Source organism: Mus musculus, chromosome 15, assembly GCF_000001635.26.
Source record: "Mus musculus strain C57BL/6J chromosome 15, GRCm38.p6 C57BL/6J".
NCBI lineage: Eukaryota > Metazoa > Chordata > Mammalia > Rodentia > Muridae > Mus > Mus musculus.
In genome coordinates this window covers 61376931-61400022 of record NC_000081.6, presented here as the reverse complement: position 1 = coordinate 61400022, position 23092 = coordinate 61376931, and positions in this window count along the sequence as shown.

The window sequence follows — 23092 nt, the reverse complement described above, 5'->3', positions numbered from 1 at the left end:
ATTTGGGAAGTAGACATTTTCATTTAGAGACTATAAAACCAAAAATACTTGTCAATCATAGAATTCTTTTGGAGGAATCATGGGACACAAAGGGCAGAAGTTTTTAAGATACCAGAAATGAGGCTGCACAGGTGGTTTAGCAGTTATCAGCCCTTGCTGCTTTTATAGAGGACCAGTTTCATTCCTAGCATTCATGCCTAATGGTTTACAATCACTTATGCTTCTAGCTTCCATGACTTAGTATAGTCTTCTGGCCTCTGTGGGCACTCACATGTAGCATGCCTCCAACTCTCATCAATACTATGGTACCAGTCATCAATACCATCCTTCTACATAGTATCTGAGTCAGAAATAAGTTTTATAACTGCAAGGGCATGGTTGTACATACTTATACTCTGAACATTTAGGAGTAAGAGGCAGGAATATCAGGAGTCCAGACCAGCCTCTAATGCATAGTAATTGTGAAGCCATTTTGGGCCACTCCATCTCTCCGTACATATATATATATATATATATATATATATATATATATATATATATATATATATAAATCAACCCAAATTAAAGCAGAACTATGGGAAGACCTACTCATAAAAAGTTTCCAGAAATGCCAAGGAGAACATTCCAAATGACTGAAGATAGGAATTACATGTCACCCTTCTCCAGTTACCAAACTTATAAACAGGCCCTTTCCCTCCTTCAATTTCAATTCAAATGTCCACATCGTCTGCCAACTGGCCCAGGGTTGTAATGAATAGCCAGTACCACATGCCTGTTTTCTCCAGCTGTAGCCTTCCTCTAACCTGTTCTCTTTCCTGACAGCTCTCATTCATTTCTTCTGGAGTGTGTACCACCTACCCTGCTTCGTTTTTTTCAATTCATGGAAATGAATCAGATCTGTGATGGCGTCATTCAAAAGAGAAAGCTAATTAAAAAGGTCCCCTTTCCTTCCTTTCAGAGACCTTGCAGTAGTTTCCCCTTTTAGGAGACACAAGCCAGGAAGGAAGTTCTTCAGCACATCTGTGAATAGGGGTGCTGGCTCCAGTCTGGAGGAAGCTGAGTGATGACCATTCCTGGTTAAGATTGTAGGTCCCAGGAGATAACATTTCCAGCTGCTTTGTCTTTCCCAAGGTCAGGATGAACCAAATAACCACAGGGTACTCCAAGCAGAAGCACCAAGATAAACACGAACATTAACTGGAGCATCATCGTGACTGAGTTGTAACCTGCATGGAAGGATTATCATGATAGTAAGCACAAATACTTCGGGTACTGTTATTGTCAGGGCCCTGTGTAGGTATTCTACATGGGTCCATTCCTTTTTATATTCCTGTCTGCCAAAGATCTCCCATTTCAAAGATGTAAAGCTAATGTATAAAAAGTCAACCAACTAGCTCAAGGTTATTGAATCAGGCACTGTCTGCACTAGAATCCGAACTTGGTCTCTTTGGTTTGTGGCACATCTCCTTCACCCACTTTATTGCTTGCTGATCCACTCTTTTCCCCCAGGACTTGGACACACAAGTAACTATAACTCAGTTTGAACTGGCAAGAAGGAAATCGTGGCCAAACAGGACTACTAATATTGTAGGGATCCAAAGAAAACAGAAGAACATTTGAATCAATTACTAATGTTTTAAAATTGTGCCAATTCACATAAAAGTACATCCTATTTTCATTTATTTTTAAGGAGGTTTGGGAAAGACTACACTTGGTATTGCAAAGCAACAGTTGGTTACGTTATTTTGACTGAACCTTGCTGTCTTTAGTCGGCATCTGGTTTCCCCTCTCCCAACTGAATCAGTTGACTTTGTGTTTCTCCTCATCTAATTCGCTTACTCTACCACCTGACAACATATAGAAAGTCTTGTGAGTTTGTGAATCTTGCTTTGTAGTGAGATGACCTAGCTTTTAGTCCATAGTGAAGCTGTACTATATTATCTTTGGGAAAAATCCCTAAATATGTCCAAGCTCAATATTCCTTCTTTAAAAAATAATTGAGAAGATGTTCTTGGGTGATCACACCTGAGTAAGAGGACAAGAGTCAAGGCCTGAGTTCAGGTACTAGAATCCACGTACTGGCCAGAAATGGCCACAAATTTCTGGAATCCCAGAGCTGAGGGTAAGACACAGAGATTGGGAGTTCCAGTAGGAGCTTATTGGCCAGGCATTTTAGCTAAAAAATACATTTCAGCTTGGAATTCAAAGAGTGATTCTATAATGGGACATTCACTATTCTTCTCTAGTCTTTGTGTATGTCCATAGGAGTGCAGGAGTGCACACACACACACACACACACACACACACACACACACACACACCACAAATAAAGGGAGTAATATTAGAGCTAGTTTGTCTGTGTATTGGGTAGAAAGAGTGCCTCTCATGTCTGTCTATGGCTGCTGTTAGCCATGTTAAGGTAAGTTGGTTGGTGACCTTGAATGCAAAAAGCCACCATTAACTCTTGACAATCAAATGATGATAGTTTCTAAAGCACTTTATGTTTCAAAATTGCATCTACCTATAATGACTTATTAGCTGCTCAGAAAAGCTGTCAGTGGTGGTACATAGTATAGGCTGTATACTCTGCCATAGGCTGTTGCTTTCTCTAAAACTGGAAACTTAAAATTAATAATTTATCTACTTTTGTCCAACCATGAAATTTCTGAGTTGCTATGAGACTAAATCTGAATCACCTTCGGCAGACTTGTCTTCCAAGACATTGTGATGTTTTGTTCTAAGTAGTTTCAGCCACAGATGCCAAAGTTCTCTCTTGAGTCATCATTTGACATTGGGCTTTCAGAATCTCAAAAGAAAACTTGAACATCATTACAGTAGACTCAGAAATGCTCTAGGCAATGAACTCTGGCACTTATACTATCGTCTGCCATTGACTACAGCGTAAAGCCTCAACTGCTTTACTCTTAGTATACTCAGAGTGTTACAGAGATAAAGTTACCTGCTCAGCCAACTTCACTACATTGCTATGAAACTACTGAGAAATCAGAGACAGCACAATGTCACTAAGTTACTGTTAGGGTATGGATATCTTAGCCTCTTAATAAAACACTAAACCTCTTTCCTTTTTAAATAAAACGTTCTCATGTATTTCAGACTGGCCTCTACTTCTAATCTATCTCCACTTCCTGAGTGCTGAGATTATTGGTGCATGCCAGAATGTCTGTTTTTATGTGGTGTTAGGTATGGAACGCAGGGCATCATACATGTTATGCAAACACTCTACAGACCACATTACATATCTAGCAAGATTAAGTTTTCTAAGGATGTCGTGGGACATTTTTCTTTATTCATGCAGAGGTATATGAACTATCTTTACAGTAACATATTGGTCATCAGGAAGTTTCCGATAGGGTGGCAGAAAAAGGAAATTGGTGGGTTAAAGAATAAACCACCAACAAAAGAGTACACATGGGGGAACTCATGGCTCCAGATGCATATGTAGCAGAGGATGGCCTAGTCGGTTATCAATAGGAGGAGAAGCCCTTGGTCCCATGAAGGCTCTATGCCCCAGTGTAGGGAAATGCCAGGGCCAGGAAGCAGGAGTGGGTGGGTTGGTGAACAGGGGGAGGGGATAGGGTTTTTTTTGGAGGGGAAACTAGGGAAGGGAATAACATTTGAAATGTAAATAAAGAAAATACCTAATTAAAAAACAGCAAAAAAAAAAAAGAATTGTTAAGAAAAACAAATAAGAATGTTGTTAAAATTGAATATTCTTTTTCTTTTATGTGTGGGTACCCATACATGAGACTTTACAGGGTGCACATCCATGACAGATCCCAAGTCCAGACTGTCATGGCAAAAAGTTAATGATGAACTGAAGGAAAACTCTGGGATTAGAGGAAGAAGATGTGGCCCTAAATTTTGCACAGATCTTTAGAAACTGTATCCAAATTGAGTGACTTTATTTTCTGGCCTTCATTAGATTGTCATGATGAAAACAGGTTTTGGAAGTAATGTCTCTAGTAGAGGCTGTCCCTCTCATGACCTTTCTTACACAAAAGTTTTCACGATAGCTTTTAACCAGTGTTGCCTTTCCCCTCCTTCTCTGTCTATTCTTCTGTTGCTTTAGTGATTCTAGTAAGCTGAGTTTTCTTCCCCTCACCCCAAATCATCCTGACTACTTGAGGACATTTCTTCTCCTTATGCTGAAAATCCCCAAGAAGTAAATGGAGGGTCTTACCAGCAAGATTTACATAGTGTTACTTGGTTTCTGCCTTGGGAGCTAATGTGACAGGAAGTGTTTGAATGAGCTGTGCTGTCCTTACAGAGGCTCAGACTGGATCCAAGAAGAAAAAAAAAATGTGGTCAAACTAAACAAACAAACGGCTCACTGGAGAATGGGAAAGAAAAAAAAAAAGAAAGAACTGGCCGCTTGTTCTTTTTCTAGCTAATGAATTGAATTGATGCAGGAACTTCATCGTGTTCTCAGGGAAATCCTGTTGGCTGGGTCTCACTCCTCAGAACTACTAAATTTAGGTCACAGCTCAGTGGAGAACAATTACAGATCCTTAATAAAAGATAATTTACCCAGTGACAGCCAGCAAGACAGCTGGGCAGGCGTTCTTATTTTCTTGCTAATGTTGTGGGGGCTGGGGACCCTGTGTCGGGCTACGTGTTGACAGAAGGTTATGTTCTGACCTTGCACATCCGTTGGCTCATCTGCAGTGTGGTGTATGCCACCCCAAGTGATCCGAATGACTGAAAGCTACCCTGTATGGTTTTCTCTTCTCTTAGCCCCCTCCCCCCTTTAGTTTTTAATTTAGTTTTATAGTTTATAATCAGAGTCTCATGTAGACCAGGTTGGCCTTAAATCTTCTCTGTATCCCTGAAAATCTGATCTTGCCTTTACTCCCCAAGTTCTGAGATTTTAGGTGGGTACCTCCACGGCCAGTGTATGCACTGCTAGAAATCAAGCCAGAGAGCTTCGTGCAACATTGAGTTTTCTGCATCATGCTACAGTGAAAAGAAGCTGAGAAAGGACAGTTATATAGTGCAGGAAGAAGGAAGTAAGAAGGCATATTGTGCCTGCTTTTGAGTTCCTGGCACTTACCCGCCTAGCTTTCCTTCCATGTACTGCCTCTGCTCTTAAACCATGCTGGGTCTCCCGAAGGCGTTCACATCCTTCACTGTCTATGTCCTTGTTAACTCTTCTCCCTAATCTCTCCCCCCTTTGAATAGTCCATTGCTGATTTAAAACTTAGGCTATTTGTAATCTTTTTTTTTTTTTTTTTGAAACTTTCCTGTCACTCTTCAAGACATGATGTGACATCTTCATGTGCCTTGCCTTGATGTTCTTCATTAGAATGCTACCGGTCAAGTACAGACTATGCCATCATATTTTTGGTGTCTAGGATCATAAAACATCATGTTCTTGGTGTCTCGGTATAACACACTGCATTGAAGTCTCAGTCCTAATGACGTCTTGTTCCTGAACACAATAGGCATTCCCACGTGATACTCTCCCAATGTTAGCTGAATGCTTCTCTTTTCTGAGAGTTCTCTAGGAATTGTGTGCAATGGATTTTGACCATTATCATGTTCATACTGTGATCTCATTCCAGATGTATTCCCCAGTCCCTACCCACCCAACACTGTATTTGTCTTTTGAAAAACTGAAGTCTGTATATTGTGCTGCACATATATTCCTGGGCATGTGGCCTTACTCTGGAGCTATACCCTTAAAACCTTGACTCTTCCTCTCCCAGGATCTTTCAGTCACCAAGAGCTCTTTTTTTCTTTTTTCTTTTTTGGTTTTTGGTTTTTTTCAAGACAGGGTTTCTCTGTGTAGCCCTGGCTGTCCTGGAACTCACTCTGTAGACCAGGCTGGCCTAAAACTCAGAAATCTGCCTGCCTCTGCCTCCCAAGTGCTGGGATTAAAGACATGTGCCACCAGCCACCACCAACTGGCTATAGCTCTTTAGATAGGGAAAGACTCCATGCTTTCCTACACTCTCCATACTGTGATTTTGTTTGAAACGGGCTCCTGCAGACCTTGCATGTACTGTCATAGTTACTGTGTGTTTATATGGTCATCTACTCTGTTGTATTCAGACAACACTGTTCCCTCACAGTTCCTTAATCCACCACCTGCAGCACTTATAGTCTTACTGCCTCTGCCCAACCAATGGTCCGTGAACCAGAGGAGGGATGGCCCTGGGAGTAGGGATGCTACATAGATGTTTTATTTTGGGTTGAACATCACATTGTAACCTTCTTCTCCCTTTTGATGAGTTGTTTCTTCTCAGTATACCCGTGGGGTTGTGGGTGAATTTGTCCCTCTTAAAGGGATAAGACGTTCTCATTCCTCTCTGTACAATTCTGGAATTTCTTGTCGTTTGTTTCCTGAAAGCCTAAGGAAAACACAATCTTTAGTTTGGGAACCAGACCTTCCATTACTGTGTGCATCCTCTCTAGGATGCCTGGATGTGCTGTCCCACCTGCCTTCACACCAGTGTACAGTCTTTCTCATTGGAGGAAGATTTACATGAGCATGGGTTTCCAGATCTACTCTTCTTTGTTCTTATTTACAAACAGTTTTGGATAGCATTTGTAAACATTAATCCTTTTTCTTTCATTTCATTTCATTTGCTTATCCCTTGCTTATTCTTCACACAATGACTGAGTTCTCACATTCTTCTAAGATCCACCTCTATCCTCCTTTCCAGAGCACTCAGTGGCTACTTCTAACAATGTCCTCACTCTTCAGTGTTTGCAAACGTTTCTTGATTCTGAGCACTTAGAAAGTAGGAATTAAGGATTACTGAGCAGCTTAGACAATCATTTAAAACAAATATATTTTTAATGAACTAATACATGTAAATGAATGAGCTATGAAAATGTAAGCAGGGATAAAGGAAGAGTGAAATTAACTTTACAGTTTTTACCTTATCTCAGTCACAGAGCCTAAGATTAAAAATGTAAGTGACAACCAATCTTGAAAAGAATATATAGAATGGGAACCTTTATCCTCTGTTGGTAGAATGGCAAAGTGGGGTGATTATGTTATAAATTAATGTCGAGAATCTCCTAAATGCCAAAAATTTATACTATATGACCCACACATACCCCTCCTTGTTATATACCCAAAGGACTCAATATTCTACTACAGAGATATTTGCTCAACTATACTCATTGCGACTTTATTTACAGAATTATAGAATGAAAGCAGCCTAGATATCAATCAACCAATGAATAAACAATGAAATCTTTATAAAATATATAAAAAATGGAATTACATTCTAGTATAAAGAAACATGAAATTTATAAGTAATGGATGGAAACTGGAGCTATTATACTAAGTGAGCAACACAGATCTTCAAAAAAACCCAAATGCCACATATTCTTTCTTATCCATGGATCCCAGCTTTGAAAGGTTGAGGTGGGTAGGGAAAATGGGTGTGTACAAACAGTTTAAATATTCATGTATGAAATCCTCAAGTCATGAAAAGTAAAAATATGAATACATGCTCAGCAGTCAAGATCACAACTTGAAATTGTTACAGAAACAATGGAAAAATACTCAGATATGTGGTCTAAGAAGTTAGAACTCTATTTATATTTATAATTAGTATAAATTTATACAAGTTTAGTAAGACTGGGGAGGAAAGATTAAAAAGAGTATGTAATTTTATCTACCTATGCTTAATACAATCTCGCAATACATTGGGAAATTTTCTGGAATATCAAGCTTAGTTTCCCAATGCAGTATATAGTAATTTCACACCTTAGTGTAAAGTTTTCTACCTTATGAGTTTTAGTATGAATTTGCTATGTGATTTCAAAGTACTCTAAGGGATATTTTGAAGGTCAAGTGAAAGAAAAATATGAAAAGACGAATCTCTTGATTTATACTGAAAATGTTGAGCTTCTTTTCTTTCCCCCAGAACTATCCCAAGCTGGAGATATGGATGGACATTTAAAAAAATTGCAGTAAATGATTAGTAGTTTAGTATGTAGATAGAAATAGTTCTAAAACAAATATAGGCAGAACCCTTTGTGACGTGGAGGCATTGCTTGAATTTGGAAAGGCCATTAAGAAACTCTTAAGGTAAAACAAGAAAAAAAATCAATTTTAGGAAAAGAAAAAATATTTTCAAAAAAATAGCCATAACTCCTCACTGGTTCCCCAGTCGTTCTATGAAGTCTCTCGTGCATGATCCCTGTTCTGACTGGCATCATTCTCCGATGATGCATATAAAGGCACGGATTCTATTTTAGGGCTAACTTCCCTTTAAATGTGTATTTTAACACAAAATTTCCTATGAAGATTTCCTTTTCATGCTACCTAAGTGAGAGACATCTCTAACTATGCATTAAATGAAGAAAAACCAAAACATTTATAGTAGCTGCTGAAAAATAATTGTTAACATTTTATATGTATGTTTTCAGATATTCCCATAATTTGTTTGCTTTTTTCACAATTGGAACAAATTGTAAATATTGTATTAAAATGTGCCTTTGTTCCCTTAAGACAGCATGATTACTAGTCTGTGCTATAAAAAAATATGTACTGGCAGTAAGAAGAGAATATATATATATACATACATATATATGTATATATATAGTCAATTTACAACACAGAACAACAGGAAGTAAGGACTTTGCTTCCCCTAGAGGAGGTAAATAAATGGGCTAATACCCAAGCCCTCATTCTGGTTTTGTACCTGGAAACACTATGAATGGTTAGATTAAGGTAAGGTTCTGGTGAGCACGCTGTGTTTCTGTGTCTCTGGGGAAGAAGTATAGGTAGTCAAATCTGTAGAGGGAAACATCAGAAAGGCGAATCCTAAGAGTTGCCATGGTGTTTCTTTGAGATCCCACAAATAGCATGCTATCTACAAATGGAAAAATGTTTCCATGAAGATGGAGGAGACACATCCTTGTAGAAAGAAGAGTGATGTGGGAACCCTGAGCTGCAGCGTAAGCAAGGCTTACACATAGCTGGAAGACTGGTTGAGTCCTTGGCAGGCAGAGCATCGGGACCTTCTTGAACAGTCAAGGATCATGCAGTGGATGGCAGAATGATTGATTACACCTTGAAGTTAAGGATGCTCTCCCTGGACTAATCATAGTGAAGCTTAAAAATAAGCATCAAAAAGGACATATGGCTCACAAGCCTCCTTGTGTGACACTGAGCATGTTAATACACTTCCCAAGGCTCCATCCATTTCTTTATATGCAACATTGGATTAATAATTATGTCTAACATCCAATTATCTTAGGATTAAATAAATTGCTTTGTCACCGTGTGTCACTTCCTGAGCACCAATCCTTGGCTAGATGTGGTTCTACTACTCAGCACATCCCTAATATCAAATACGTACTGGCATTACTGATGGTTTTGCGTTTTCTGCTCTCTCTGAAAAGCCAAATCGGTATCTAAGCTCATATGAAACATTTCTCAATAGCCAGCAAAGAAGACTATACAAGGTATGAGAGACAAGTACATATCAAAAAGACTGTATTTCATAACAACTAGCTGAAAGGGAGCTTACTGATATCCTCCAGGAACCCCTTAAAGCACAGGAAACGTCCTTTTCTATGGTTTGCTTCACACAAACTGCTATTCAGTACTGACTCTGCCCAGCTGAGCCACAGAGCAGAAATATGACCAGCTCATTTTTTTGTATTCTCTACTCAAGCAGAGTACATATTATGTACTTCACAGAGTGGAGTCACAATGTTAATTGTAGTTGAGTTAAATTAGAAAGCATCCCTTCACTTATACAATAAATTGTCGTATAATAAAATACTCTATTCATTCCGTTTTGTAGACAAGTGAGCTACCTGCCATCAGTTTCTCTTTCTTTCTTTCTTTCTTTCTTTCTTTCTTTCTTTCTTTCTTTCTTTCTTTCTTTCTTTCTTCCTTCCTTCCTTCCTTCCTTCCTTCCTTCCTTCCTTCCTTCCTTCCTCCCTCCCTCCCTCCCTCCCTCTCTCTCTCTCTCTTTCTTTCTTTTTTGTCTTTTTGAGACAGGGTTTCTCTGTGTAGCCCTGGCTGTGCTGGAACTCACTCTGTAGACCAGGCTGGCCTCAAACTCAGAAATCCACCTGCCTGTCTCCCAAGTGCTGGGATTAAAGGCATGTGGCATCACTCCCTGGCCAGTTTTTCTATTTATCATTTGATAAAAACTTCCTTACAGAAGGAAATCAGTGCTCACCTTTTCTCCACCACACTGGGCACTTACGCGCTTAAATACTCTGCTGTGGCAGTTAGGCAAAGTACAAGCCCTAACGTTGAAGTACAGTCAGAATAGAATGGAGCTGGATCCCAAAATTACAATTACAATGATCCAGAAGGAGAGAAGAATCATTATAGTGTGTCATAATAAAACCTGAAAGTTCCCATGGTTTCTTCCAGAATGAGAAGAAAACCTTGATAATAATTAGACTTTTATGGCAACTGTAAGACCCTTCTGAAAAATCTTCAATCTGAACTGCTGGGTCCTGCATGGTCTTGGTAGGGACAGAATGACATGGTCTCTGCCCCTGGTATAGGACCAGCAGGCATGGGCCTCCATGAGTGTTGAAGGCTGCTGTGGGCATCAGGCTTCTTTATATAATGTACATATTTTATGTTACTCTTTCAAGGAATGTCCTCCCTGATAGCGTTAATGATTCCATGATAATCTGATACAGCACCAGTTTGGGAAGCAAAGGTATGGCTAATGTCTCAGCAAAATGGTATATGCTAGAATCTTCAGGACATCCCTTAAGGCTGTGGAAAAGAATATAAAAATAAGGGTTTAAAATATTTTTTCTCAAAATAAAAGGATGCAATATGAGTTATGAGGGGCTTCATGAATCTAAAGGAACAAAAGTAGCTGTGCCAACTTGTCACTAAGGGAGGAAATAAAGAGGTGTAGGGATTGGTGATTGCAGGAGATCCCACCCAGCCAAGATTTTTGTTGATGCTTACAAAAGCAGACAGATCCTTGAGTTCAGGGTCAGTCTGGGACAGAACAAGGGTAAGCCCAGGTAGGTAGAAATGGTAATTTCATGACAGGGTCCCACTCAGCTAGTTTATCTTCTGTGTTTAACACTGGCAGGCAGGTCTCTGAATTATTTTGCCATGTTAAAAAAATATGTTTGATGTCTCCTAATAATAAAAGGACTCAAAGGTCATACTGATTTATAATATAACCAAATGGGAACCTGGAGTAAATGACTGGATTGATATGTAAAATTTGGGCTTTTGATGTAAGACTGGGCTTTTGATCTGCAAAACAAGAGCTATCCAGAAAATTTATCATATCAAGGGAGAGCTGCTTGAAGAACTATCTTGAGCAGAACTTAGAGAGAGAGCTGTCTAGAGATCCCCAGAGTGAGCAGAAGAGAGAGAATGCAATCTGGAAAGCTGTTTTGAGCAGATCATAGGCTGCCACCATGGACCCATGATTTCATGTCATTTGTTTTCCCTGCTCCCAGATACCCCTTCTCTCAGTACCCCTTTACAAGTTCATGCTGGTCGTTGACACTGAATCAGGGCAATATGCTGTCATCTCTAGGCTTTCCTGGGCTCACAGAGCTCAGCTCAACTTCTCACCACTGTGCGATAACAGTAAGGCCCTTGCACTCAGATGGTCTAGAGTGTAGTCAGAGCTCTTTTTCAGGACAATGGGCATAGTATGGCCATTTATACCTCTTTAGTCCTGTTTTCTCTTTTGTAAGATGGAAGCCTACTTTGCTAACGGATTTGTGTATGAAACCATAAATCTGAGTTTATTCAATGAAAGACAGTGCTGAAGCTTTGTCTTACTGGAGAGAATTATAGACAAAATACTTTGCAAGGCACGTGAATGGCAGATATCTTTATCTCATCCTACCTCTTCAGACTTTTCTGTGGTGTGTGTGTGTGTGTGTGTGTGTGTGTGTGTGTGTATGTGTGTGTGTGTGTGTGTGTGTGTGTATTCCATCTCAGTGCTCTAAAGCAGGCTTGTCTTAGTGATTCTGTTACCACAAGACCATCACCATACGCAGCTTTCTGAGGTTGAAGTGACCTCTGATCAATGCTTCCTGAAAATCAGTTCTGTCTGACTCTTTAGCTCATTTATCCCACTTTACAATGGAGTATCATAAATCCACCAGTGCCTCTGAAGATCTAATTAGACCCATCAAGCCAATTTTATCATCAGGTTCTTTGCAGATAAACAAACTTGCATTTGACTTGCAGGTTATTTCTGAGAGGTAAAGAATCTACTCTTTTTATAATTCTGAGATACATACTATCACTATATATAAAATGTGAGTTTCTTCCTTAGGTAGCACAAAATAATCTGTTTTGTAAAATATTGACTCTACATATTATTTCTTACATGAAAACTTCTTCCTGAACTAGTGTTACTGACTTCACAGTGTAAAAATAAATAAATTGAAAATGAATTCCCTATATTTTATGTCATAATCAATTTGTCGTTTTACAGCTGAAGCATGCAAAATGTTGGGGTTCTTCTTCCCCTTTGTGAAACTGGGAAGCAAGTGGTACAGACTTCTCCAAACTACTTTTACTTTGGAAGTAGACTCTCTGTCTTGATCTTCCCCTAAGTCCTCTGTATAGCAGAAAGATACTGGTGGATATACTGTAGCTGGCCATGACAAGATAATCCACAAACCCAGATATGGGGAACTTCAGAGTTCCAACAGGAATCACATGTAGCTTAGAGTATCTAGGAAGGAGTCCAACTGAGCTACACAGAGCCTTGAAGTCAAAGACCATTTAGGCTGCTTTTAGTGGCCCAAAGCAGTAGAAATGGGGGCTATGGAAAACTACTACTCAGAGAAAACATGTGTTTGCTTGTTTGATGTAAACTACATTAGAAAAACAGTAAGCGAATCTCATTTTCAGAAAAAAGAAAGTGATTGGGGCATTGTAGCCACAGACTGGGTAAATGCTGAACAAAAGCTCAACTTGGGGAAGAGGACAGCAGAGGAAATGTTTTCTATTCCTATAGTGTTTCTGGTTCTAAAAACAAACTCCACCTTTGATGCAAGTAGCATAGTGTTAAATATCCACATTATAGGTAAGACAGTATAGTGCAAGAGACTTGAAGATGACCCTTAGAAGCCATACCTGGGAAAAGAGCAGTTAGTAAACCCTTGCCTTGCAAACAAACACATAATATAAGATGGCTCTGATAAATGCTCTTGGATTCCCATTGCTGAGAAGGAGGACATGGGCTCACTGGCCAGCCAGAGAAGCCTACCTACCAAAGAACTTTTACCTAGGGTGACCTTTTGTCATGGACATAGGAAATACCAGGGTGATTTAGCTCTCACCTCCCTGAAGAGTAACTGTAATAAAATAGTTGCCTTCATGGCTGGGATAGTTTGACATTTAGTAGCAACCAATGACTAAGTAAGAACAGCAATGTGAAGTCACATTTAGTATCTATTTTGTTCCAGAAATTAGTCTCCAATGTCAAGTGTAAGAATAACCCTTGATATCCACAGCCACACCAAATGAACACAGTAGCATCTTTCTTCGTGTGTGAGTTTCTCTTTTTTTTAATTTAAATATTTTTTATTACGTATTTTCCTCAATTACATTTCCAATGCTATCCCAAAAGTCCCTATACCCCCCCCCACTCCCCTACCCAACCATTCCCATTTTTTTTTTTGGCCCTGGCGTTCCCCTGTACTGGGGCATATAAAGTTTGCATGTCCAATGGGCCTCTCTTTCCAGTGATGGCCGACTAGGCCATCTTTTGATACATATGCAGCTAGAGTCAAGAGCTCAGGGGTACTGGTTAGTTCGTAATGTTGTTGCACCTACAGGGTTGCAGATCTCTTTAGCTCCTTGGATACTTTCTCTAGCTCCTCCATTGGGGGCACTGTGCTCCATCCAATAGCTGACTGTGAGCATCCACTTATGTGTTTGCTAGGCCCCAGCATAGTCTCACAAGAGACAGCTATATCAGGGTCCTTTCAGCAAACTCTTGCTAGTGTATGCAATGGTGTCAGCATTTGGAGGCTAATTATGGGATGGATCCCTGGATATGGCAGTCTCTAGATGGCCCATCCTTTCATCACAGCTCCAAACTTTGTCTCTGTAACTCCTTCCATGGGTGATTGTTCCCAATTCTAAGAAGGGGCAAAGTGTCCACACTTTGGTCTTCATTTTTCTTCAGTTTCATGTGTTTTGCAAGTTTCTCTTAAATCAAGTAAATATCTCAGGAAAGAGAGTCCTAGATATATATGACAGTGAGGTTTCATAGAGCTTAGATGTTTGTGGGAGCTAAAAAGGGGCCCGGGTAAGCGAGGGAGGAAGGACCCACATACCGCCAGATTTCCACCTATGCTCTGGACAGGTGGACGTAGGAAGGCTGTCAGACGCTTTTCACTCAGCCCTGGGTGGGCATCTAAGCCTCTGACCCACTGGATTGGGGGGAGGCACACCCTGTAGCCCTGGGGTTATGGGAGAGAGGGAAGAGAGGTTCCCTCACCAGCAAGAGTGAGCACAGCGGATCTTGATGAGCAGAGACTGTTTATGGCTTTAGAGCTTTATTGTAGAAAGGCAGAGAGAGAGAGAGAGAGAGAGAGAGAGAGAGAGAGAGAGAGAGAGAGAGAGAGAGAGAGAGAGAGGGCTAGAAAGAAAGAAAGAGGGAGAAAGGAGAGGAGAGGAGAGGAGAGGAGAGGAGAGGAGAGGAGAGGAGAGGAGAGGAGAGGAGAGGAAAGAGGAGAGGAGAAGATGAAGAGAGAGGAGAGAGGAGTGGGAGAAGTGAGAGGTAAGAGAACAAAGGAATGAGAGAAGTGAGAGAAAGAAGGGGCCGAACAGTCCCTTTTAAAGTGACCTGCTATATTTTCTGTTGCTAGGTAACTGGGGAGGAGTTTAGCCTGAAGGTCAGAAGCTTGGGACATTGCCTGTGTGACTTCTAGCCATGCTTCTCTTGTGGGGCCTGGGGGGGGGGGCGGTAACTTAGGCAGGGGCCAGAGTTCCAGGAGACATGAGAGAATGCCTTCCATCCCATGTAGTTAAATTATGACCACCGGGTCCCAGGGTTCAGCATCTCAGCTCAACTGGAGACCAGCCTGTCTGTGCATAGCCCAATGCCCCACAGATGTTCATGTTGAAAAAGGTCTTAAAACATTGATGATGAGAGGGAAAAGAGGGAGGGTAATTTAATAGATCTGTGAATATTATGAAATACGTTACACACTTCCATGGAAATGTCATAATTACACACATTATTTTGTTCAATTCCTGTATATTTAGTTTAAAAAGATGTATTTATAATAATTTGCCAAAATCTCTGTTTAACAAGTGCACCCATAGGCCAATATGTAAATGCTTAGGTATTTGAAAGGATTATAAGGATTAGGAGGTGTGGTCTTATTGGAAGAAATGTGTTACCTGCAGTGGGCTTTGAGGTTTCAAAATCTCAAGCCAGGGCAAGTCTCTGCCCGTCTGTTTTTCTGTCTGCCTACCTGGCTCCTCCTCCTCCTCCTCCTCCTCCTCCTCCTCCTCCTCCTCTTCCTCTTTCTCCTCCTCCTTTTCCTCTTCCTCTTTCTCTTCCTCTTCCTCCTCCTCCTTCTTCTCCTTCATCTTCTTTTTTTCTCTCCCTCATGTGTCTCTGTATCTCTGTTTCTCTTTGTATCTCTGTCTCTCTCTTTCTTTCTCTGTCTCTCTGTCTCTGTCTCTGTCTGTCTCTCTCTTTTGCTCACTCTTACTCTTGCTATCTCTTTCTCTGTTCTTCTCTTGCACTTGACTGAATGCAGTCTTGCTTCCCACCATGATGATAATGGACTAAATCTCAAAAACTGTAAGCAAATCTCCAATTAAATGCTCTCTTTGATAAGAAATGCTTTTGTTGTTCATGGTGTCCAATAGAACTGTTACTAAGACAAGTAAGAAAACCTAGACCCAGAGAACAGAGTGATTTGTTCAAGATCAGAGCAACTAAGGATGGAATTAGAATATACTTTTTTTCTGGCAGCAAGAACACATTGTTTCCACAGAAAAATACGCAATCATTCTATAAACTCAAAATAAAACACCTTCTTACAACCCAGAGTGTGTCATCAGTCAAATTGAGATACTTAAAATATGTCTTTGGAATGGGCACTCATATCATTTCCTCTACTCATACAGTGGCTTCTGGAACCTTTCCTCTGGTAGTTTGTGTTTCATTTCCTAGTGGTAGGAAAAAAAGCAAGATCCTGAATTCCAAGAACCTTAATGTTTGGTTTAGCTCTGCTCTCAATATCCTCTATGATCTTTACAAAATTATTTCATCTTTTCAGCAATTACTTTCAAATCTATAAAAAATTATATAGAACATATATGAGAAATAGAGTCATATTAACAACAGCTACAATGAATCTCCATTTTAAAAACAGAACTAAGAGTGCCAGATTAAAAGATCTATGATGATTGTCTTGGGCATAAAGGGCTTTGTATTCCCTGACAATAAATAAATAAATAAATAAATAAATAAATAAACAAAAAACCCCAAAACAAAAAACCCCAAAACAAAAACATGCTGCTCTAGACCAGATCACTGATTTATCCCCTCAAGATCTACTGATTTCACTGAAGGAGAAATGAAGGTGTTAATAACCTCTCCTTTCATCACCAGGAGGGAATGAAATGTAAAGAGGACATTGTCTATTACCAAAGACAGGACAAATCCAGTGTTCTGCGTAGTGGAGAGGCACCATTCTACCCAAGAAAGCATATTTTCCCACCTTTTAAATTATAGGCTGGGTTGATCACTAAAATGTTCAGAATAGGGAGCCTGTAGGAAAATCAGCATCCCATACAACCTTAGAAATGCTCTTCCTTTATTTTGAAAGGTAACAGTACTTCACGAAATATTTTTGCAACCTTTTTAGTCGAGTCATAGCTACGTAATTAAGAGTCAGGTAAGCTGGCAGCTGATGGGACTATATCACTTTACTTCATACACATGTACTGAGAGGCTCCTTTGCTACACATGATGAGCGTTAACAGGTCAAACAACCACAACTTCATCCCTGCCTTTGTGGAAGTTATCAGTGTGTTTCGGCAGCTGAGTGCCCACCAGACACATGTGCTTCCCTACAGCACATGTCCCATTTCTGACAATTGCCTACCAGTAACAGGGAATTTTCTTAACTTCCTTGATACTCACATAGAACTGTAAATTATGTTATTGAAAGTGAAATAAACTGGGGGGGGGTGTGGAAGCCGTTTCTGGGGTTAATAGTCTAAGGAACATGATTTGTCCATGTTTTCATGTTCCTCATTGATTTGAAATACACAGTCTCCCAGAGCTTAAATTGTGATGACTTTGTGATGTCAAATGTGGACACATACCAGCTGAGTCCTAATGTCTGTATACAATGGCTAATATGAGTAAATTATTATTATTAATTTATATATAATATGTAATTCTGCAGATAGTATTCAAATATACATATTTATGTCTCACACATTTGCTAGTATATAAACCATATTTATTACCCACACAGAATATTTATAGTGGGTCTACTTTATATATATATATATATATATATATATATATATATATATATATATATATATATATATATAACAATATTAAGCTCTGAGATTTTAGAATTCATTTGTTATTAATTTATGCTTCATTTTAAAAATGCATACTGCCCTGTGAAGGGCAAACAGATAAATCAGAACATGTAGTGCTTCTCAATTTTGTGTCATGATAGGACTGAATTTACCTGCTTTAGTAACACAGATTTGAAGATCCAGAAACACTCTACTATGAGATATAAATGGCCAAGAATTAGATGTTGAAAAGGGTCTGGATGAGGTAGATTTAGAGGATGTCTAGTGGAACAGTAGGTACAAAGGCAATAGAAAATAAAGAGTGTGATACCTTTTATAAAAAAAGCAAAGGGGCAAATGCATGCAGGTAAGGTCTTACTGAGCCATGAAGAAAAGACAAGTGTTACTGGGCACACCAGGGCAGAGTCATGGATTCTCAGCATTGTTCACTTTGACATAAAGGCAATGAGGACCAAAAGTTAATAATGTCATGTTGTTCCAGACTCTCAAGGAAAGACTAGAAATAAAATACTATCCTTCTCTGGCCCATAATAATTTCCAAAAAATATCTCTGTCAGGATAAAAGTAAAGAAGGAATATTCACTGCACGACAGATGAACAAATGATCAAACCACTTAGGAGGCAGCTGCACCTTTCAGATTAGAGGTGGGCTTATGTAAATGTCATGAAGGTGGAGGTGCACTGGTGAGGTTAGGTTTGAAAACTTACCTAAACCATTTATTGGATGTATGAGTGTAGAGTGGCTTCCAGCTTTGTGGGCTCTGTGAATACATGAATGTACATGTCCCATGTGTGTGGATGTCTGAAAAGTTAGATGTGGAATGCCCTGGACCTGGGTTACATGTGATTATGGGCCACATGACACAGGTGCTAGAAATCAAAATAAGTTCCTCTGGAAGAGAAACACATGTTTTTATCACTGAAGCATCTCCCTCATTCCAAAAAGATATATCTTATTGAGACATTTGTTAGTAATCAAATAAATAAATGAAAACCCTATAAAACCAGCAAACTATTCTTAATGAGTATGCACAGTACCACTGCATATGCAATGTGGTTTTTCCAGCCTCCTCCCTCCCAATAAAGGATCCCCATTGTTCAAGAGGATTCCTACAAAGGCATGATGCCCCTTTTCAAACCAGACCCTTACCTTCTCAGTGTATCAGTAATACGGTAATCTTTTAATTGGATAACACTTTAAAATTAGCAAGCTATTTCGGTTTGTTCCTTACCAACTTCAGGTAACTCAAGGAGAAAAGCCAGTGCCCTTTGATAAATGGAAGCTCATAAGGTTTAGAGAAAACAGCCTCTTTAAAACTTCCTATTCTGTAAAAAACTACTTTGCATTGCTGAGCACTATCTCTGTCCTGGGAATTTTAAATTGCTTTTATGGATCTTAATCCCAGGAAGGTATAAAGAAGCTTTCCTCAGGACTCAGGAACACGGGGTTGGACCACTTCCTTCAGTCCTCCCCTGCCCAGTGTTCTTTCTCATACTCTTTTATGCAGTTTAGTCCAAGCCCGACCATGTGCCTCTAACTAGAGCATTTCTCAATGGTCACAATGTGTTCTTTATGTGTATTGCTGAAGGGGAACCACTGCCTTACAGCTCCCTCTCTCCCCATGGGCTTATCTGTGTGGTGCCTGGGAGGTGAAGGACATTCTTCTTGTACTTGTCATTGCCAATTCACTAACCCTTGGTGGCTGAGATTTCTCCTCTTAGGGCCAAGGAGGGTAAGCATTGCTTAAGAACAGTACAGAGGTTATTTGAGGCAACCCTTAAAGAAGGTATCTTTTTATCCCCATTCGTCCCCTCTCTTATCAACTTCTTTCTAATTGATATCACTTATTGTTTCTAATTTTCCTATTTCAAGTACTTTTATTGAAACTCTAATATATATTTGGCTTTGTGCTATACGCTGAACATATGAAAGTAAATAAGATGTGTTTTTTTGCAGATTCAGTCATACAAACATATAAATATGGCACATGAAATTCCGTGGTTCATTAAGGAGGAGAATATAAGCCATTAATTAAGAGAAGTAGTTAGCCAGTGTTAACAGCAAGGTTTACAGAATTAATTATTTTTGAAAAAACAGAAAAGCTAAAGCCATATTTTGAAGAATAAAAGAAAGCACTGTGTGATCAATTCCTTTCCACATGCTGGAATTTTGTCTAGCTTGGATTTATATAAGTTTTGTGCATGCTATAATAAACTCTGTATGCTCAAATTACATGCACATGTGGTATCTAGAAGATTGTCTTAGAGTCATCCAATATGTCTGGCTCCTATATACATTTCACCCTGTTTTCTGTTATGATCTCTAAGCTTTGATGGTGACTGTGTGTGTGTGTGTGTGTGTGTGTGTGTGTGTGTGTATGTGTATATATATATATATTACCTATAGGACTTAGAAATCTAAGGTGTGCTAATTGTGGGTCTCTATGTGCATCATCATTTACTGCAAATTGAAACTTCTCCGAGGAGCTGCAAGAGATCAAATGATCTATAGATTTAATTATAAAATATTAAAAATTAGCTTAATATCATGTCCATTTAGTGGCACATCTATCTAGCCATATGTTATTGGTTGTACAATGCTGCCACTCAAAACACACTGTGTAAAACTGAAAGTCTCAAAAAAATTTTTAAAAATGAATAAAGAAACAAAAAGCCTTAGAGTACATTTTAAGCTCAGGCTGAGTAACAGACAGCAAAGTGGGTCATTCTAGAAGTAATGTGGTCTATATTAGCAGGGTACATTTTAGAAATTCAGAGATTTCTTTTTTTTTCATTTTTTATTAGGTATTTAGCTCATTTACATTTCCAATGCTATACCAAAAGTCCCCCATATCTACCCACCCCCACTCCCCTGCCCACCCACTCCCCCTTTTTGGCCCTGGTGTTCCCCTGTACTGGGGCATATAAAGTTTGCAAGTCCAATGGGCCTCTCTTTCCAGTGATGGCCGACTAGGCCATCTTTTGATATATATGCAGCTAGAGTCAAGAGCTCCGGGGTACTGGTTAGTTCATATAGACTGGGACATGTATAGAATAGGCTGTAAACTGAAGAGATAAGAAGCAGAGGGTCTGAGGAGAGTTCTTGCAACATATTAAAGAGTTTGGAGTATCTCTTGTCCTTCTGACTTGTGTACCAATAAATGATTTGAATCAGAACAACAATATAGCCAACAGACAATGAATTCATATTAATCGAATGGTGCTGTGGGAAAGTTTTGTTCTGGGTGATGATTCTGCTGAGTTTGATGATTTTTGGTATGATAGGGATGATTCTGAACATGCAGTTAGAAAGTGAGCAGGAACATGAGAACATGGGGCTTAGATTAGATTAAGGTGTATTCAGTGAAGAGGAGAAAAGCATGCTGAGAAGTGTCAGTGAGAAAACTGGAAGGAAGTATGGCTGGATGCCAGTTACTCTAGAGGAGTAAGGCTTGGAAATTGAAATAAAACTGTGTGCGGTGAACCACTCACCACGAGAAGGATTCTAGGCTCCCAGAGGGAATTAAGGAATTGGGGGTAGATGCAGAGATTTGGAAGCCACTAGCATATAGAATGTGCCATTTTTTTATTTTGTCTTTTTATTAGGTATTTATTTCATTTACATTTCCAATGCTATCCCAAAAGTCCCCCACCCACTCCCCCACCCACCCACTCCTACTTCTTGGCCCTGGCATTCCCCTGTACTGAGGCAGATAAAGTTTGCACGACCAATGGGCCTCTCTTTCCACTGATGGCCGACTAGGCCATCTTCTGATACATATGCAGCTAGAGTCAAGAGCTCTGGGGTACTGGTTAGTTCATATTGTTGTTCCACCTATAGGGTTGCAGATTCCTTTAGCTCCTTGGCTACTTTCTCTAGCTCCTCAGAATGTGCCATTTTTAAAGTATGGACTTTATTTTGCAGAGTGAGAAAGCAGCAAGGTCCAGGATGGGACCATTTAGGGGGTAAAGAAAGGAACCTGTAGAGACCATATTCAATGGTTAGGCTCTTGGTTGAGGCCTGGGGCCACTCACCCACCTCAAACATATGAATCCAGAATTCCTTCTGTCAAAAGGAAATGCAGGGACAAAGAGTGGAGCAGAGACTGAAGGAAAGGCCATCCATAGACTGCCCCACCTAGGGATCCATCCCATCTGCAGACACCAAACCCAAATAATATCTCTGATGCCAAGAAGCACTTGCTGACAGGAGCCTGGTATAGCTCTTCCCTGAGAGGCTGTGCCAGAGCCTGAACAATACAGAGCCAGATGCACGCAGCAAAACATTGGACTAAAAGTGGGGACCCCAATGGGGAAGTTAGGGAAATGACTAAAGGAGCTTAAGCGGTTTGTGATGCCATAGGGAGAACAATAACATCAACCAACCAGACCCCCAAAGCCCCCAGGGACTAAACCACCAACCAAAGACTATGCATGGGGGGGCATGGCTCCAGATGGATATGTAGCAGAAGATTGCCTTATCTGGCATCACTGGGAGGGGAGCCCCTTAGTCCTGTGGAGGCTCTAAGACCCAGGGTGGGGGAATGCCCTGAGGCAGGAGAGGGTGGATGGGTGGGAGAGTACTCTCATAGAGGCAGGGGAGGGGGAAGGTAATAGGGGTTTTGGAGGGAAAAGTGGAAAGGGGATAACATTTGAATTGTCAATAAATAAGATAACCAGTACAAATGAAAGAAAGAGAGGGGGGGGAAGGAAGGAAGGAAGGAAGGAAGGAAGGAAGGAAGGAAGGAAGGAAGGAAGGAAGGAAGGAAAGAAGGAAGGAAGGAAGAAAAGAAAGAAAGAAACAAAGAAAGAAAAAAGAAAGAAAGAAAAAAAGAAAGAGAAAGGAAGGAAGCAGTTGGGACATGGTTTCTTAGTGAATGTAAGAAAAACTAGGAGAGAATGTTTTACTAAGGCAAGGGGAAACAACCTTCTAGAGAGTTAAAAGTCATCAGAGCAGCGGGGAGGAAGATAAGGATTGGGAAGGATCAGTTGGCTGTGCCAGTTAGTGGGTCATTAGAGGCTCTGAAAGAACAATCCCTGAGGAATGATGAGGCTCACAGCCAGATAGCAGTAGGTTGGAGGGTAAAAGAGTTGAGCAAGGGGGAAAGAGAAGAGGCAGCTACTGAGATTCAGCCTGGTGGCTGTAGGGAAGGTGAGTGATGCTTGTGAAGGTTACAAGGTTCCACAGTTGTTTAACTGTGACTGTATATCCAGCAACCCAGCTCAACAAAATTCCTCTTTGGACTTTATTTTACAGACTTCATTTATGTATTTAAGGAAAGCCATGTAAAGGGGTATATACCTTCAGTCATAGCCTTTCGGGAGGCAAGAAGTTTCACTTAATCTCAAGAGTTCAAGACCTGAATTAAAAATAGAGTGAGATCTAGTTTCAACCAGCAGCACTCCCTTTAAATTGATTAAAGTATATACGTGATATTTTGCTATGCTTAAATAGCAATTATTTCAAAGAGTAATTACATAATCAGATTTGAATACAATATGTTATTGTATACAATTCCTCAATAAACTTTTCTTATTAAAAATTATATT